Source organism: Empidonax traillii, unplaced genomic scaffold (genome assembly GCF_003031625.1).
Source record: "Empidonax traillii isolate 1590-97213 ecotype Southwest subspecies unplaced genomic scaffold, ASM303162v1 scaffold236:size2090792, whole genome shotgun sequence".
Taxonomy (NCBI): domain Eukaryota; kingdom Metazoa; phylum Chordata; class Aves; order Passeriformes; family Tyrannidae; genus Empidonax; species Empidonax traillii.
This window is the reverse complement of record NW_020955429.1, coordinates 1,281,468-1,286,752: the sequence shown is the minus strand read 5'-3', so window position 1 is coordinate 1,286,752 and position 5,285 is coordinate 1,281,468. Positions and strand designations below refer to the sequence as shown.

The 5,285-nt window shown below is 44.3% G+C and overlaps 1 protein-coding gene across 3 annotated transcripts in view; it reads right to left on the bottom strand.

Moving 5' to 3' along the window:
* The window catches only part of GABRR3 (gamma-aminobutyric acid type A receptor rho3 subunit), a 39,343-nt gene extending 37,305 nt beyond the window's left edge, over positions 1-2,038 (bottom strand). For 2 of the 3 annotated variants that reach the window (XM_027888302.1, XM_027888303.1), the window contains exon 1: positions 1,467-1,717. The gene's annotated coding sequence lies outside the window, so the exon portion shown is untranslated. Of the gene's footprint in view, positions 1-1,466; positions 1,718-2,004 lie in introns of those variants that run through there. The other variant, XM_027888300.1, reaches the window with a different exon arrangement.
* Between the last annotated feature and the right edge of the window lie 3,247 nt (positions 2,039-5,285).

Genomic DNA, 5,285 nt, shown 5'->3' with positions numbered 1-5,285 from the left:
CGCCGCCTGGTGACGGGTACTGGACATTACAAGTTCTACTCCTCCAGTGATCCAACAGCGCCACCTGGTGACTACTATAGAACATTACAAGTTATGCACCTTTTATAACACAACAGCGCCACCTGGTGAATGGTATAGGACATTACAAGTTTTGCATCTCCAGTGACCCGACGGCGCCCCCTGCTGACTGTGGCTGGAACTGCACCAAAGGGTGCTAAAAATTGAACTATTTAATTTTCCTTTTGCCAGTTTATCGGTTTTGTTCTTGAAGGGGATTATTGGTGGGTATAGGAGTATTGCTTGGTTGTTTTACTTGGTTTTTTTCGTGTTCCTGTTAATACTCACATACCTTTTAATAAAAGGCTGTTATTTTCTTTCCCTTTTCCATAATTTGTTTTCCTTCAATTGAAGCCTCTTAATTTTGGATTTATAATTGCTTAGAAAAGGAAGTTTGGGTCTCTTTCTCCTAATCCATCCTCAGCAAAAGACCCTTGTCTCATTTAAACTGGGACAGACTGAAAATTAGATTACTGTTTACTAAGTGAATAAAGTTCCAGATATTAAAGTTCTATATCAACAGGACCCCTCCTGTTTTTTTTGTTACAATGAAAAAGATGTATTGCATTAAGAGAAAAATGTCTCTTCTAAAAATCAGTTCCCTTAGTTACTGCTATAACAGGCCCCTGGAGATGTTGTTAATTATCTTATATGCAGTCCAAAAAGTTGCAATAAGATTTGATAAGCAAATTACTGATAAATACAAAAAGGGGGGAATTGTAATAGATAATAAAAGCAAAGGTGGATAATTTGCTAATCAAATTATATTTGTAATGTTAGTGGTTGGTTTGAATTGCAGGTATCAAGCCACAATGTTACGTCTGTAATAGGTAATAAGGAGCAATAGGTATAATTTGCTATGAACTTGTATGTTATGTCTTGTCATTTTATAAGTGTTTGTTCTGAGCAGACTTATAGAGAAGCGGAATAGAATGAAACAGCACAGAACCAAAGGAAAAGACTTACCCCCTCTGGAAATTTCCAGATGGCAGACACTAAGGACTATGGTCTAACCAAAACACTGGTCTAACCAAAACATTGACTGAGCTCAGGTAGTGAGGTGGAGCCCGCGAAAGCAAGGACCAATATCGGGGGAGCCCGCGAAACAAGGACCAATATTGAAGAAGCCCGCGTAAGGAAACTCAATAAAGAAATTGAAAGAGACTTAAGGGGGGGAGATAGAGGGGGGTATAAAAAGTGGGGCGTGGGCTTGCCTCGGGGCAGACCGTTGGTGGAACAGAAGTTTCCCCCGGTCTCCCAGCGCGCTGTTCTGCTTCTTTACCTTTAATAAATTTCTTTTACATTTTTAAATTATCTCTGGTCTTTTGGCTATAACAAGGGCTATACTACATTCCATCTGTAAAAAGATAAGTAAAGCATAACTGAGGTCACCAAGAAAATGGAACCACCTTCACTCCAATATCACCCTGCTGTGCTGCTGTCAGCACAGAAATCCTGATACAGTAAATTGCCTTCAGGCATAGGAAAAGCTGTGGGGGATCCCAGAATCTATATATGTGGTTTCTGTAAAACAAAACAAGCACGCAGAGAAATCCAAAGCCACACGTCTTCCAGCTCTGCCTCCTCCTCACACCTGGGTGCCTGGCACGGGACTCGAGGCAGATCAACTCTCCTTTTCTCCCACTTTTATTTTTGCAGAGTAAAAAAACCCCAAACCCAACAAACAAACGAACAAAACTCTGGAACAGAACACCTCCCGAAAAAAAAAATAATAATAAAAAACCCCACAAATAACCCAGGGTTACTGATTATTTCACTAAACCCTTTCCCATCCTGGAAACATCCTGGGAGACCCATAGGTATTCTCCCCTGCCCGTTTCCAGCGGCGCCCTCAGGCAGCCTCTTCCCTACCGCTCCCGCCAAGCGCCAAGAGATGACAGCGCTGGCCGCCTCCCCACATGCAAGTGCCGCTCCCCTGTTGCAAACATTTAACCGTTCTGTGATTTTGTGAGCAAAATCACTTGCCCTGCCCTTCCCCTCCTGCGGCTTTGGTGGTGGGAGGGCGAGAAGGGCTGGGGAGGGGGGAAAGGAAAGGAAATGGACGGCAATGGTGGGGAGGGGAGGGAGGCCGGCCCCTCAGCGCACCTGAAGGAAGGGGGAGGCACATGCAGGAGCATGTGGGGCCAAAGAGCAGCGAGCGGAAAATATAAGGCAAAAAAAACGAGACAGGGGCAGTAACAATGAAAAAAAAATGCTTGTAAGGCTGCCCAAACATACAAGACAATCCAAGGAGACTCAGTGGTCCCTGTCCAGCAGCCTGGTGTTCTCCAGCGGTCTTCTCCCACACCTCGTCCAGAGCAGCTTCCCTGACATTCCGTACAGAGGTTGGCTTCCAAGCCCTTAGAGCTTGGATAAAATAACTCTGGTGGCTGGAATTTAATCTTAATCCCTTCTCTAGTTCTTGGTGTATTTCATGGTGCAAGAAACCATTAGAAGTAATTAAAAACTGAAATAAAGGTAAAAGCATCAGAATGTAAGACAAAAATGGTAGGGGGACAGATGGGCTTTAATCAGGCTGATGGGAGATAGGAACACTACAAAAAGGTGAAGGCGTTCATTAGTAAGAAATTGTCAGAGTTGGTTAGAAAAGGCAACCAGCCAACTCAGTGTGGGGTCGACAAAGCTGAATCAAACTTTATTAAAATGGAGGATTTTTATACGGATTGGGGAGGAAGGTTCAGGAATTTGGGAGGAGCATGCTAATTCTCCAACCAGGATTGGGTATGGGAGAATACATAAACATAGGGAACATATACATATGTATGAAGGGGATAGACAGTAACAAGGAAAACAGTGATTGGTTGAGCTGCTGTGGCTCCACGAACCGTCCAATGACAGCTGACACCAGCTCTTGAGCACGATGTCCATGGCAACCACTTGCAACATGATGATAGTTCAAGCTGCAGCTCCGTGAGAACATCACACCTTAAAATCCCTTACAACACAGGCTGTTCAACCACCATAATTATGCTCTTTATAATCACAAAAACTGCCTCCAACAAGAAATGAGCACACCCCCTCACAAATAATTTAGATATGGTAATAGGCAATTACCTTATGTACATAAAGAATGTTTTAGTCTGTGACATTGTAAGAAATAAATAAAACGGTTTTATTACAACCCGAGTTTCCATGATTGCCTCATGATGAGGAGTGTTTGTGATCAGGGGTGTTCTGCAGTTGCCTATGACTGCAGTTCTGTTGCAGCTGTGACCTGTTAATAGTTGTGATCATGTTACTGTTGCTTATTATTACTGTATAGAGGTGAACCTATAGAGGGAAGCCTGTAACACAATGAGACCAGCCAGAGTTCACTGCCAAGGGACCACACAGCCGAGACAGGGAAACAATCTGATGAGTTGGTTAAAACAACCAATGGACTGGAAAAGGGAAGTGTGAGCCCGCCCTGAGAGACCCAATCGGGCTCAAGTAAAGGCTATATTGCCTTTAAAGGAGGAAAGGGAGCAGAGTTGAGCATGGGAGGGACGAGGGAACAGTTATGCAAATCGAGAGACCTTAAAAACTGCCACCCCATCTCAGGTGTGCTCTCAGGCCCTGGCACGAGGCAAACCTGACTGCACCCAGCGCGCGCTGAAAATAAAGTTCTTTGTTTCACCTTATTTGGCTGTCTACAAAATTTTAATTTGAGATATTTCTCACAATTGTACACAGGAGAAGTCTGTTCAGAAATGGTGTTCCTGGCTGCAGCCTGAAGCACATCCTCCTTACCCAACTCAGAGATAAACACTTCCCTTTACTTGTTCTGAATGTGCACTGCCGCCATCTTTTATTGCCATTCTTTGTACATTTGTTTTGATCCTTATTTAGTTGTGGTTGCTTGCATTGAACATCGTAAGTAAAGTATTTTAATCTGTTGACTGCAAGAGGTCCCAATTTCTCTGAATCCTTGTAACTCACGTTGCACATAAGGTGACCCAGGCCCCACTCCAGATGCCTGTTTGTTGCCATCAGATTTGAGCACATCCTCAGTTGTATAACCTGACCCAGACGGAGTGTTCTAGTATCGTCTGACCCCTGCCAGGTTACATAAGGTGACACACCATCTGCACTGACATCTGTGACATAATGCAGGTGACATCACTCTGTAGCATTTGTTAAGAAGAGGCTCCTTACATCCCACGTCTCCTTACATCCCACGTCCTCTTTTTCACTTTTAATCTTGATCACGTTAGCACAAGGCATTCCTGGTGACTCAGCAGTGGCCTTCATCTCTAATGAATATTAGCAGGAGTGTCATGATATATATGATGCAAATAAACACAACAGATCTCCTGATGTAAAAGCAATTTGATGGCCAATGTCAGAGGCCTTTTCCCCCCAAAACTTCAAAAGCTGTCAAGTGCGAAAATTCAGGATGACTAGAAGACTTGAAGATGAGTGATTTTAAATATCAGATTTGAAATGCTGTTTTGCTTGCCTTCTACTTCATTAAGATCACGTTCTTAATTGATCACATTTAGAAGCTTTCCAATAAAAAGAAGGAGAAAACAAAGTGTTGTTTTACAGAGAGTGGGGGCTTGTCAAGTATTACGTAACAATCTGTTCTAGACTGCTAGTGTTCAGAAAACTGTACAGCCCTCCACAGAGAGCTGCGCATTCTTCTTGGCTGCTAGGAGGAGGGCGAATGCAGCAAGGTCGCTTTGCCTGGCTCGTCTCGCTCTGCGGTAGCTGAAACGGACACTCTCGACTTGCAGGGAAATGCTTGTCTGTAAACGCTTCAGAGTATGTCTAGCTGAGCTGAACGTGCAGCGCGTTGTCATATGTGCCAAGTGGAAAAACTTCGAAGCAGAAAGGGACTGCCAATGCTTGGAAGTTTACAATTCAAAGGGTAGACCCCAAAAACTTTGTGTCTTAGCACACTTCCTCGTAGTACCTTGTTCTCCACGGCTTGTGCGCCGAAGCGCTTTCAGGCAAGCAGAGTCCAGAACGTCCGCATCAGCCCATGCAGGCTCAATGGAGCCAGACAGAGACGTTGCTGCGTTCGCCCTCCTCCTTGCAGCCGAGAAGAACGCGCAGTGCTTTGTGAATGGCTGTACAGTTGAAAGGATGCAAGGTGAAAAGGACCCCCACTCAAATAGGAGTGCCTTGAACTGTGTAGTTGGAAGGGGTGCGTGGCTAAAACTTTTTTGTCTTGACACCCTTCTCTTTTTGAGCTGTAGTCTAAAGGAGTACAGTGTGGATCCCGG